Source organism: Phoenix dactylifera, unplaced genomic scaffold (genome assembly GCF_009389715.1).
Source record: "Phoenix dactylifera cultivar Barhee BC4 unplaced genomic scaffold, palm_55x_up_171113_PBpolish2nd_filt_p 000435F, whole genome shotgun sequence".
Taxonomy (NCBI): Eukaryota; Viridiplantae; Streptophyta; class Magnoliopsida; order Arecales; family Arecaceae; genus Phoenix; species Phoenix dactylifera.
Window position 1 is genome coordinate 151462 of NW_024067871.1, and position 14309 is coordinate 165770.

The 14309-nt window shown below is 39.3% G+C and overlaps 1 non-coding gene across 1 annotated transcript; it reads left to right on the forward strand.

The window, feature by feature from the left end:
• The first annotated feature begins 9917 nt into the window (after positions 1 to 9917).
• On the forward strand, positions 9918 to 10023 carry LOC120106032. The gene has a single exon (XR_005508265.1). It is a non-coding gene; the product is annotated as a small nucleolar RNA R71 (small nucleolar RNA).
• Positions 10024 to 14309: the final 4286 nt, after the last annotated feature.

Below are 14309 nucleotides of genomic sequence, written 5' to 3' on the forward strand. Positions count from 1 at the left end.
GGTTCGTTCTTCCTATGGGAAAGTATTTTTTAAGAAATTCTTGTTGCATTTGATCCCAAGAACGAATCGAGTTGGCTTCTAAAGAATTCAACCATTGCTTGGCTCAATCTTTAAGGGAGAAGGGGAATAATCTAAGTTTCAGAGCATCATCAGTGAAATTCTGAATCTTGACAGTGGTGCAAATCTCAAGGAATTCATCTAGGTGTTTATATGGATCTTCATTAGTGAGCCCATAAAAAGATGGTAGCATTTGGATCACACTAGACTTTATTTCATATTGTACAGCTGCTACCTCAGGTAATCGAATGCAAGATGGGGAAGTGTAAATAGTGGGAGTAAAGTATTCCCTCAGGAGTTTGGGTTGTTCTTCAGCCATCTTAAGAGGTGGGGATGATCCTAATGTTTTGATTTTAGCTCGAATGTTCCTAAGGGTTCGTTCTATTTCAGGGTCAAAAGGTAATAGGTTTTGTACTCTAGAACGACTACCGTGCATACACTAGTACTCGATTAATCAAGCATGCAATAAAAGAGAAAAGTATATCAATCCTAGTCTTTGTCCTAAAATCACTAGACAGCTTCTAACTGGTTTGAAGAGGGCACCTAAGCCTCCAATCCGGTCTAATGAACCGAGTTGACCAGGTAAGCTCCCAGGTAAGTGGAGGGGTCACGATGCGTCCGCAAAGGTCCCACTTAAAACCCACTTGCCTCGAACAGATGAACTGTCTCCCTTATAGGGACAAAGCTTGCCTAGACATCAACTAAGCCACAGAGCGAAATTGGTACAACCTTCGGTGATCTTCGTCCTATTGAGCTCGAATGTCCCTAGGGGCCAACGTCTAATTGATTTTAATTAAAGATGACACTATGTGAGATTGAGTTCACCTAAGTTGGGCAAGAGTCCGGTGATGAAATCCGGCTCTTATCTTGTTGGGGTGATTGCCCTTACTATGTGCAAATTGATTTGTGTATGTGTATCAAGCATGCATTCACAATTTTGCTATAATTAAAATCAAACAATCACCACAAAATTTCAAACCAATAATTAATTTAAATAAGAAAAGTTTAGAGGTTACCAAAGGGAATTTTCCCAGCAATTTAATTTTTTTTTTAAGGCAAACCTCTACAGCATTGCTTTTCCAGCAGTTCTCCTTTTGATCATCCCATATTTTTTTCTCGATTTCTGATCAAATAATATATATATAAAAAATAAATAAAAATTAGTAAGGGAGAAAAGAAGATAAGAAAAGTAACAATAATAGAAAATTTTTTTAAGAAATTTTTTTAATTTTTAAATAATTTTTTTTTAATAAGAAAAATAACTATTCTAGCAATCCCCGGCAACGGCGCCAAAAATTGATCGGTTCTTTCAATTTTGAAAATAAAACCACGCAATAGCACGTATCCTGTAGGATAGTGATTACGGGTGTCGGTCCACAGGGATTGGAGACTAGTTATTTTTCTTTAATAATAAATCAAAAAGAAGAATTTGCTAACTTGATTTAACTAAATTAATCTATGAGTACGAATTGAAATTTTTATCAAAGTAAATAGATCTAGGGTTTGGAATCCACCACATAGCATTGCATCAAGGATTGTGTTCTTAATTTTTATCTTTTGGAGAGGCATGCAATTTTGGCTGCAAGCCTTTTAAAATGAAAGCATAAAGAGTGTTAGAAAGATCCATCTTTGGTGTAGCATGAAGTGTCTACCTAAGTATGCTAATCTAGGATGCAGCACGCTTCATCTTCCTAGGCATGGATCATCTTAGACTACTTTAGCAAACATGATTAATAACTAGCATGCTCAAAATTTAAATATCATGAAGAAATATTTCATTGGAAATAAGAATTTAAACAAGCTCCAAAATAATAAAAAACAAGAACTACAATTGCCCTGATACATTGCTAGGGCTTCATCCAGCCCTAGACTAGATGTTTAGCCGAGCATGGCTTCCGGACGACCTCCCATCTTCAAATGAAATTGATCACCTCCCATTATTCCCAAAATATCCAAAACTCTTCTCTTTCCCCCCTCCTTTCTCTCTTTTTTTTTATTTCTTTATCTCTCCCGCTCGGTTTCTTCTTCCTTTTCTTCACCGAAACAGGGGTTCTCCCCTGTTTTCTCCTCCCCGAGCTCCCTTTGCCACCGAACGATGGCCTCCTTTTATAGTGGATGAATGGTGTCAATGGCGTGGCTGGATCTTGGGAGGGATTCATGGAGCGTTTGATTGTAATGGCCGGAAATGAAGCCGGCCGCTGGATCGACGGGAGGTGGAGGGAAGAAGATGAGTGGCCGCGGGATCGATGGGAGGTGCTGATTCGGAGTATCTGGATCTCGGAGAAGCCGAGGACTGAGCTGTAGATGAATGCCGAGCTGGGTTTCCGGCGGTTGGGAGCCGATCACAGCTTGGTGCTAGGGATGAATCCGGACGGAAAGATGTTGCAGGTGTCTGTGCGAATGATGAATTGGAAGCGTTACGATCGGAAGGAGAGGCGGGGGATCCGGTCGCTGGCTGCACCCCGTGGAACTCGTGCTGGAACGGGCTGATGCGGAGCATTTGATTCCCGACGGTTGGAGCGGCTCGTTGATTGCAGCGGAGGGGTGATCACCGGCAGAGCATCCGGGAATGAAGACGACGCCATGGCTGGATGCGGAAGGTGCCCGGCTGATCTCCCTCTTGGATTTGGCACGCGGATGATGGGGGATCGGGTTGTTGTGAGCGAGGCGGGATCACGGGAAGGTTTGGCAGCGGGAGGAAGCTGAAAAGGATAGGTAACGGGGAGGGGAAAGAAGATAAACAGTGGGATATCGGGAAGAAGAAGAAGATAAACAGTGGATATTCTTTATTAATTTATTTATTATTTGATTTATATATATACATAAATATATATATATTTGTAAAAACACTGTTCATATGAACAGTGTTTTCACGGGATACTGTTCATATGAACAGTGTTTCCAGTAATTCTTCCCGAAATTATTTTTATTTATTTTATTATTTTATTATTATTATTATTTATTATTATTATTATTATTTGTTTTAAAATTATAAATTTTATATGAAGGCACGCAAGGCATTGGTTGGGAATTGACTTTGGGTTTGAGGTGGGTCATGATTGTTGATTTGCTTGAATTTGTTCTCGAGCCCAATGACATTTAATTCTTACTATACCGCTTCAGATTGAACTCAACCAGATCAGACCGTGACTTAATAAAAGGGTTAATCAAATATTTTTCCATATAATTATAACTTTCAATCTAACCAGGACCAAAGCTCATTGAATTATACCCTTAGCTTGATTGCAACTCCATCAGGTTAATAATTCGGGTCAACACAATCTCCTCCTTATATGTTTTTATGAAAGATCTCAACCAGAAGAGAGACAAATTCAGAGTCTGTTTTAAGAAAAGTATTATTTACCTCTTACCATAATTTAAATTTATTTCATTGTTTATTCAATTTCATGGTAAAACAAGTAGTTATCCGTTTAAGAACATTGATAAGTGCTGGAAAAAGAATATTAAATTATAGATTAATCAGCACTTATCACACCCCCAAACCTATGTTTTGCTAGTCCTCGAGCAAAATAAAATTAGAAAAGAACAACTCTAACTCACTTTCGCAGGCATCGCGATTGCATTTACCATATGCAACATGGCTTTAAACCCCTAGGTTACCCTAGTGGACGAGTTATAGTCTCGTGAGGATTTTCAGTGAAGATACCCACAAACTTCAATAAATCATTTATCATAATTGTTATTATTAATTTCTTTTTTTTTTTTTTAAATCAATTGATCTATGAGGTGAAAATCAAATTCCAAATGCATACTAGCTAAGAATTTTGAAAACTCTCTTCTTCTTTTTTTTTTTAAAAAATCAAATTTAAGATACATAAATGATAAGAATTTCAAAGCACACATGGTTTTATTTACTAAGTCAGCCCAAATCCTAGGTCAAGATGCAATTCAAGTTGAAGTCATTAAGTTTCCGTTAGGGAGTTGTAAGACTTATTTATACTGGAGTGCTCGGTGAAATCTGGACCGTACCCAAGCTAAGAGTTCGGATCTCCAAAATATTGCTAATACCAGTAGTTTCCAAGGATTGGTCGAAGGAACCTACTCACTGATTCAAAATCATCTTATCTGCAGGATTTCGAGAGTTGTGGATGTTTACTTTAGTACCTCACGGGCTTTATCTGTAATATTCCAGTTTACTCGAATTTTTACAACGACGGCTTTCACACTATTGTCTTTTCGGTCAATACAGCATTTTTTTTCCCTTTTTTTTTCTTTTTTTTCAGAAAGATATATAAATTGTGCACTTTTACTCTTGTGGTGATTTCTCCGTGTAACGAGCAATCAGTCGACAACTCTCACACCAGTTGGCATAAGGTGTCGGGCATCAAGACTCCCCTACGGACTTATGCTCGGAGTCCTCATCACAAGCCCACTTGACCTTTGACAATAGGTAGCCCTTTTCGATGTTCCTGACTAAATCCATTTTTATTGATTTTTTTTTTTAATTGATTGGATTAGATAAGTATGATTCATCAGGGTCCAAGGTTGCTACTATACTATCAACATAATGTCGAGCCTAGACCTTAGAAGGGTCGGCCAGTGTGTAGTGAAATTCCGAAGTATTAATTAGCTTACAACTCCCTAAGAGAGACTTAATGAAACGAACTTAAATTTGTATTACTTCCGACTAGTCATTGGGCTTTTTAGATTTATATACCTTGTGTGTTTAGCATTCTCGCATTAATGTATAGAAATGAGGTTTTTTTAAAAAAACAAAATTTTTTTTTAAATTTTTTTTATTATTATTTTATAAAAAATGAAAATGAACACATTTTTTTTAAAAGATATATTTTTTTATTTTTTATTTATTTTGATAAACCTGGCATTATAAAGTGAAAACGAATGCAAGAAAAAAAATGATTAAAAATACTTAAAAATACCTCCAAACCTAAACCTAACATTGTCCTCAATGTTAAAGAGAATCTAAGAGAATTGGGTTACCTCCCAACAAGCGCTAAGTTTATTGTCTTCAGCCAGACACAGTGGGTCCTTAATTATTTTGATAAACAGGGTTCGTTAAATTAAGGAATTCGATCAATTGCCCGTCGGCAACACAGTCTACATAAGGTTTTAACCTTTGACCATTGACTTTTAAAATATGTCCACCATTGAGGTGTTGGATCTCTACTGCACCATAAGGAGAAACCTTTTTCACTACGAATGGTCCATCCCACCTAGAGCGAAGTTTACCCGGGAAGAGTCGCAACTTGGAATTGAACAGCCAAACCTTTTGACCAGGTTCGAAGGACTTACGGTTAATATTTTTATCATGAAAAGCCTTAGTCCTTGCTTTATAAATTTTAGCATTTTCATAAGCCTCATTACGCAATTCTTCAAGTTCACTTAGTTGGAGTTTTCGGTGAGGACCAGCTACTGCCATGTCTAAGTTAAATTTTTTAATAGCCCAGAAAGCTCTATGTTCAAGTTCTACCGGTAAGTGACAAGCTTTACCAAAAACTAATCGGTAGGGGGACATGCCAATAGGAGTTTTGTAGGCGGTACGGTAAGCCCAGAGTGCATCATTTATCCTTTGAGACCAATCTTTCCTATCGGGACGTACCGTTTTCTCTAAGATGTGTTTTAACTCTCTATTGGACACCTCGACTTGTCCACTCGTTTGGGGATGGTATGGGGTAGCAACTTTGTGGGTGATGTTATATTTGCGAACCAAAGCCTCGAAAGATCGGTTGCAAAAATGAGATCCCCCATCACTGATAATGGCTCGGGGTGTACCAAAACGACAAAAGATGTTTTCATGTAAAAATTTAATCACAACCTTGTGGTCATTAGTTTTAGTGGCGACAGCTTCTACCCATTTTGAAACATAATCAACCCCTACCAGAATATATTCGAAACCAAAGGATGGTGGGAAAGGGCCCATGAAGTCAATACCCCAAACATCAAAGATTTCTACAATTAAAATAGGATTGAGAGGCATCATATCTCTACGAGAGATGGTACCCATCCGTTGGCACCGTTCACAAGTTTGGCAAAAGTTATGGGCATCTTTGAAAAGTGTGGGCCAATAAAATCCACTTTGTAAAACTTTTGCTGCAGTTTTTCTACCCCCAAAATGTCCCCCACAAGCTTGTGAATGGCAGAATGAAAGAATACTTTGAAATTCGCATTCAGGGACACATCGACGGATGACTTGATCGGGACAATACTTGAATAAATCAGGATCATCCCAATAATAGAACTTTACTTGTGAAAAGAATCGGTTCTTATCTTGAGTTGACCAATCATCAGGAATTCGTCCTATGGCAAGGTAATTCACTATGTTTGCAAACCATGGCGTTTTTATTCTTTGTACCTCAAATAATTGTTCATCTGGAAAAGAATCGTGTAAGGGTGAGGTATTTTTACAAGAGGGCTCAAGAAGAATCCTAGATAAGTGGTCCGCTACGACATTTGCAGTTCCTTTCTTGTCACGAATTTCTAGGTCAAATTCTTGTAGTAAAAGAATCCATCGAATCAGACGGGGTTTGGTATCCTTCTTTGCAAGAAGGTGTCGAAGGGCAGCATGATCAGTGAATACGGTAACCTTGGATCCTAATAGGTAAGATCGAAACTTGTCTAGCGCGAATACTACAGCTAGCAATTCTTTCTCAGTGGTGGTGTAGTTCAATTGTGCATCTGAGAGTGCTTTACTAGCGTAGTAGATGACATGAGGTACCTTATCTAGCCGTTGTCCTAAAACTGCCCCAATGGCATAGTCGGATGCGTCACACATTAATTCAAATGGAAGGGTCCAATTAGGGGGCCGTATGATAGGTGCAGTGGTCAATTTCGAGCGAAGATTTTCAAATGCCTCCTCGCATGCTTTATCAAAGACAAAGGGAGTGTCCTTGGCCAGAAGATTGCACAAGGATTTGGAAATCTTACTGAAATCCTGAATGAAGCGACGGTAGAAACCAGCATGGCCAAGGAATGATCGGATTTGTTTCACAGTTTTGGGTGGGGGAAGATTGGAAATAAGATCGACTTTGGCTTTATCTACTTCAATGCCCCTCTTGGACACGACGTGTCCTAAAACTATGCCTTCTTGAACCATGAAATGGCTCTTTTCCCAACTTAATACTAGGTTGGTCTCCTTACATCTTTTCAAAACTAAGGTCAAATTGTCTAGACAATCATCAAAAGATAGGCCAAAAACTGAGAAATCATCAATGAACACTTCTAGAAAGTTTTCCACCATATCTGAAAAGATGGCCATCATGCATCGTTGAAAAGTTGCGGGTGCATTACATAGTCCAAAAGGCATCCTCCTATATGCAAATGTCCCAAATGGGCAAGTAAAGGTGGTCTTCTCTTGATCGTCCGGGTAGACAGGTACTTGGTTATATCCAGAATAACCATCTAAGAAGCAGTAGAAACCTTGACCAGCCAACCGTTCCAAAATTTGATCTATGAAAGGTAGAGGAAAATGGTCTTTCCTAGTCATTGAATTAAGTTTTCTGTAGTCAATGCATACGCGCCAACCCGTGGTTGTACGTGTTTGTATTAATTCTCCTTCCGTATTCTCAATCACAGTGATACCTGATTTCTTGGGTACCACTTGTGTCGGACTCACCCACTTACTATCAGAAATTGGATAAATGATTCCGGCATCTAATAACTTCACCACTTCTTTCTTGACTACCTCCTTCATGTTAGGATTGAGTCTTCTTTGCATTTCTCGGGTAGGCTTTGCATCATCTTCGAGATGAATTCGATGCATGCAAACAGAGGGGTCAACCCCTTTCAAATCGGCTACAGACCATCCTATGGCATGTTTATTTTCTTCTAGCACCCTCAAAAGTTTACCCTCCTGTTCAGTAGATAAGTTGGCTGCGATAATTACAGGGAGGCTATCTTCTGGTCCTAGAAAGGCATACTTAAGATTTGTTGGAAGTGGCTTTAACTCAAGTTTAGGTGGTGAATCAATGGAAGGACAAAGTGGCGCGCTAGCAATGGGAGGAAGAGGTTCAGGTCGGCTCTTCCAAGGAAGGGAACTCACAGGAGATTGATTGTCAAGTAAGATGTTAACTTCTTCTATGGCCTTGTCTATATCAAAGTTGTCAATGTCAAAATGGGCCAGACATGCCTCTAAGGGGTCATCTGCTAAGATATAGGGAAGGGCTTCCTCTACAAGATCATCCATTTCGTCAATTAGGCAACACTCGTCTTCCCTCACATGTTGGTCAGCGGCATGAAATACATTCAATTTAATTTTCATGTTCCCAAATGATATATCCATTGCCCCAGTTCTACAGTTAATACAGGCATTGGCTGTAGCTAAAAAGGGACGACCAAGAATCACAGGGATTTGTTTTTTTATGTTGGGCACATGTTCCATATCAAGGACGATAAAATCTACTGGAAAATAGAATTTGTCTACCTTGACAAGAACATCTTCAATCATCCCCCGTGGTATCTTCACAGATCGATCAGCCAATTGTAAGGACACCGAGGTAGGTTTTAATTCACCTAACCCAAATTTTTCATAGACTGAATAGGGTAGAAGATTCACACTTGCCCCTAGATCTAAAAGTGCTCGATCAATGGAGTTATCTCCTATGACACAGAAAATAGTGGGAGCGCCAGGATCTTTGAATTTTGGAGGGGTGTTGTGTTGGAGAATCGAACTTACCTGTTCAGTAAGTAGGACCTTTTTAGGCACATGTGTCCTAGATTTCCGCTTTTGGGTGCAAAGATCTTTGAGAAATTTGGCATAGGAGGAAACTTGTTTGATGGCATCAAGGAGTGGGAGGTTGATTTTAACTTGTTTGAAGACCTCCATCATCTCTTCTAATGAAGTTTCCTTCTTGCCAAAGGGAGAGGGTGCATTAAGTGCTTCAGGGAATGGAGCCTTTGGAATGTGGGTTGTGGCAGATGGTGGACTAGCTGAAGAAGGTTTTGGGTTTTCATGTGATACATTCTTCTCTTCTTCCTCTCCTTCCTTATTGTTACCCTCCCCAACCTTATTATCTATTATACGTCCACTCCTTAGGGTAGTCAAAGCATTAGCTTGCTCATGATTTAGTCGAGTTTCTTGAGCCACGTATTGTCCCCTAGGATTACTCATTGGTTGACTTGGAAGCTTACCTTCCTCTCGCTTGTTTAATGCATTAGCTAGTTGACCCATTTGGGATTCTAGCTTAGCAATTGATTGCGTGTGAGAGTGCAATAGTTGTGTGTTTGCCTCCAAACCTTGAAGGGCAGTCAACACCTTCTCCTCAAAGGCTGTATTTCTTTGGGTTGGAGGAGGAGGATGTTGAAATTGGGTTGAGGGACGGTAGGGATGAAAATTCTGAGGGTTTTGAAAATTTTGGGAATAGGGTTGGGCTGTGTTTGAAGCTTGCTGCTTCCAAGAAAAGTTTGGATGATTTCGCCATCCCGGGTTATATGTATTGGAAAATGGGTCATTTCCCGGTCTAGGCTGTGTTTGAGCAGCATTGATGTGTTCTTGCACGAGTTCGGAGAATTGGGGCGCTGAAGGGCACTCATGAATAGGGTGGGATGGACTAGAACAAATAGTACACACTTGTGCTTGGGAAGAGTTCATGTAATGCCCACCTATCATCAGTTGGTCAATCTTATGGGACAATGCATCTACCTTGCTAGACAGGTCCATAGAATGACTTATTTCACAAATGGTCCCTTTTCTTTGAGAACTCGGGGGTGCTTGACGAGAACATGAAGCATGGTGGAGGGAGTTTTCATTAAGATTTTCAAATAATTGCCATGCTTCATGCTCATTTTGAAGCATAAAAGTGCCCCCGCATGCAGCATCGATCATCTGACGGTTTCGTTCTGTCAATCCGTCATAGAAACATTGCACTAGCTGCCACTTAGGTATTTGATGATGAGGGCATTTACGGATTAGGTCTCGAAATCTCTCCCAAGTTTCATGAAATTCTTCTCCCTCAGTTTGGGAGAAGCTTGTAATGGCACGTCTAAACTGGTTCGTTCTTCCTATGGAAAAGTATTTTTTAAGAAATTCTTGTTGCATTTGATCCCAAGAACGAATCGAGTTGGCTTCTAAAGAATTCAACCATTGCTTGGCTCTATCTTTAAGGGAGAAGGGGAATAATCTAAGTTTCAGAGCATCATCAGTGAAATTCTGAATCTTGACAGTGGTGCAAATCTCAAGGAATTCATCTAGGTGTTTATATGGATCTTCATTGGTGAGCCCATAAAAAGATGGAAGCATTTGGATCACACTAGACTTTATTTCATATTGTACAGCTGCTACCTCAGGTAATCGAATGCAAGATGGGGAAGTGTAAATAGTGGGAGTAAAGTATTCCCTCAGGAGTTTGGGTTGTTCTTCAGCCATCTTAAGAGGTGGGGATGATCCTAATGTTTTGATCTTAGCTCGAATGTTCCTAAGGGTTCGTTCTATTTCAGGGTCAAAAGGTAATAGGTTTTGTACTCTAGAACGACTACCGTGCATACACTAGTACTCGATTAATCAAGCATGCAATAAAAGAGAAAAGCATATCAATCCTAGTCTTTGTCCTAAAATCACTAGACAGCTCCTAACTGGTTTGAAGAGGGCACCTAAGCCTCCAATCCGGTCTAATGAACTGAGTTGACCAGGTAAGCTCCCAGGTAAGTGGAGGGGTCACGATGCGTCGCAAAGGTCCCACTTAAAACCCACTTTGCCTCGAACAGATGAACTGTCTCCCTTATAGGGAACAAATGCTGCCCTAGACATCAAAACTAAGACACAGAGTTGAAATGGATACACCTTTCAGGATGATCATTCGTCCCTATTGAGCTCGAATGTCCCTTAGGGGCCAACGTCTAATTGATTTTAATTAAGGATGACTACTATGTGAGGATTGAGTTCCCACCCTAAGTTGGGGCATAGTCCGGTGATGAAATCCGGCTCTTATCTTGTTGGGGTGCATTGCCCTGTACTTACTGTGCAAATTGATGGTTGGTATGTGTTATCAAGCATGCATTCACCATTTTGCTATAATTAAAAATCAAAACAAGATCACCAACAAAATTTCAAACCAATAATTAATTTAAATAAGAAAACGTTTAGAGGTACCAAAGGGAATTTCCCCAGCCAATTTTAATTTTTTTTTTAAGGCAAACCTCATACAGCATTGCTTTTTCCAGCAGGTTCTTCTTGTTGAGTCATCCCAGGAGTTTTTTCCTCGATTCCTGATCAAATAATATATATAAAAAAATAAATAAAAATTAGTAAGGGAGAAAAAGAAGATAAGAAAAGTAACAATAATAGAAATTTTTTTAAGAATTTTTTTTTAATTTTTAAATAAATTTTTTTTTTAATAAGAAAAATAACTATGCTAGCAATCCCCGGCAACAGTGCCAAAAATTGATCGGTTCTTTCAATTTTGAAAATAAAACCACGCAATAGCACGTATCCTGTAGGATAGTGATTACGGGTGTCGGTCCACAAGGATTGGAGACTAGTTATTTTTCTTTAATAATAAATCAAAAAGAAGAATTTGCTAACTTGATTTAACTAAATTAATCTATGAGTACGAATTAAAATTTTTATCAAAGTAAATAGATCTAGGGTTTGGAATCCACCACATAGCATTGCATCAAGGATTGTGTTCTTAATTTTTATCTTTTGGAGAGGCATGCAATTTTGGCTGCAAGCCTTTTAAAATGAAAGCATAAAGAGTGTTAGGAAGATCCATCTTCGGTGTAGCATGAAGTGTCTACCTAAGTATGCTAATCTAGGATGCAGCACGCTTCATCTTCCTAGGCATGGATCATCTTAGACTACTTTAGCAAACATGATTAATAACTAGCATGCTCAAAATTTAAATATCATGAAGAAATATTTCATTGGAAATAAGAATTTAAACAAGCTCCCAAATAATAAAAAACAAGAACAACAATTGCCCTGATACATTGCTAGGGCTTCATCCAGCCCTAGACTAGATGTTTAGCCGAGCATGGCTTCCGGACGACCTCCCATCTTCAAATGAAATTGATCACCTCCCATTATTCCCAAAATATCCAAAACTCTTCTCTTTCCCCCCTCCTTTCTCTCTTTTTTTTTATTTCTTTATCTCTCCCGCTCGGTTTCTTCTTCCTTTTCTTCACCGAAACAGGGGTTCTCCCCTGTTTTCTCCTCCCCGAGCTCCCTTTGCCACCGAATGATGGCCTCCTTTTATAGTGGATGAATGGTGTCAATGGCGTGGCTGGATCTTGGGAGGGATTCATGGAGCGTTTGATTGTAATGGCCGGAAATGAAGCCGGCCGCTGGATCGACGGGAGGTGGAGGGAAGAAGATGAGTGGCCGCGGGATCGATGGGAGGTGCTGATTCGGAGTATCTGGATCTCGGAGAAGCCGAGGACTGAGCTGTAGATGAATGCCGAGCTGGGTTTCCGGCGGTTGGGAGCCGATCACGGCTTGGTGCTAGGGATGAATCCGGACGGAAAGATGTTGCAGGTGTCTGTGCGAATGATGAATTGGAAGCGTTACGATCGGAAGGAGAGGCGGGGGATCCAGTCGCTGGCTGCACCCCGTGGAACTCGTGCTGGAATGGGCTGATGCGGAGCATTTGATTCCCGACGGTTGGAGCGGCTCATTGATTGTAGCGGAGGAGTGATCGCCGGTGGAGCATCCGGGAATGAAGACGACGCCATGGCTGGATGCGGAAGGTGCCCGGCTGATCTCCCTCTTGGATTTGGCACGCGGATGATGGGGGATCGGGTTGTTGTGAGCGAGGCGGGATCACGGGAAGGTTTGGCAGCGGGAGGAAGCCGAAAAGGATAGGTAACGGGGAGGGGAAAGAAGATAAACAGTGGGATATCGGGAAGAAGAAGAAGATAAACAGTGGATATTCTTTATTAATTTATTTATTATTTGATTTATATATATACATAAATATATATATATTTGTAAAAACACTATTCATATGAGCAGTGTTTTCACGGGATACTGTTCATATGAACAGTGTTTCCAGTAATTCTTTCCGAAATTATTTTTATTTATTTTATTATTTTATTATTATTATTTATTAATATTATTATTATTTGTTTTAAAATTATAAATTTTATATGAAGGCACGCAAGGTATTGGTTGGGAATTGACTTTGGGTTTGAGGTGGGTCATGATTGTTGATTTGCTTGAATTTGTTCTCGAGCCCAATGACATTTAATTCTTACTATACCGCTTCAGATTGAACTCAACCAGATCAGACCATGACTTAATAAAAGGGTTAATCAAATATTTTTCCATGTAATTATAACTTTCAATCTAACCAGGACCAAAGCTCATTGAATTATACCCTTAGCTTGATTGCAACTCCATCAGGTTAATAATTCGGGTCAACACAATCTCCTCCTTATATGTTTTTATGAAAGATCTCAACCAGAAGAGAGACAAATTCAGAGTCTGTTTTAAGAAAAGTATTATTTACCTCTTACCATAATTTAAATTTATTTCATTGTTTATTCAATTTCATGGTAAAACAAGTAGTTATCCATTTAAGAACATTGATAAGTGCTGGAAAAAGAATATTAAATTATAGATTAATCAGCACTTATCAGACTCTCATTCACATCACATGCAAACGGTACATTGCAGGCAGTTATAATCGCAGCAATAATTAAAGCTAAACTTTAAATAGGTGATGATCATGGATTCTAGTTAGGTCGTATTACAAGCACATGCACGTCAATCGATCAACTGGTCTTCAACTCTTGAATTGGTTCCAAGCCTCCTTGATTCGATCCTTGACCAACTCTTGATCCAATCACCATCAACCGCTTAGACCCCTGCTCATCTCATGCATCATCTTCGACTTGATCGTTGACGTACATCACATCACAGAAATACAACCAGATATAAAATAAAATAAAAATAAATACATCTCCCTTTTAGGAGGCACGCAGGCCTCTCAAAACATCAAATAAGATGCATGCAAGCATCTGAAAAATTACATGACATCACAGATCATATCGTAGGTCATTACATTTGATACCAAAAGGGTTTGAATCCTATGATCGTCACCGCATGCAACAATTATACTTTTCAGATTTGAAAACTAATTGATTATCTCATGACATAGGTTGCTGATCATGCTAATCATGATTCTAAACTTTGTAATCTCATTAACAATACAATTAGAATCATCATCTTATCACATAAAAATCAGCTTGCAAAAATTCAGCAACCCTGAAAAATCTGCTTGCAGAAATTTTCAGCATGCATGATCATTCAATTTTCAGATCTAATAAGCCTTTAGATA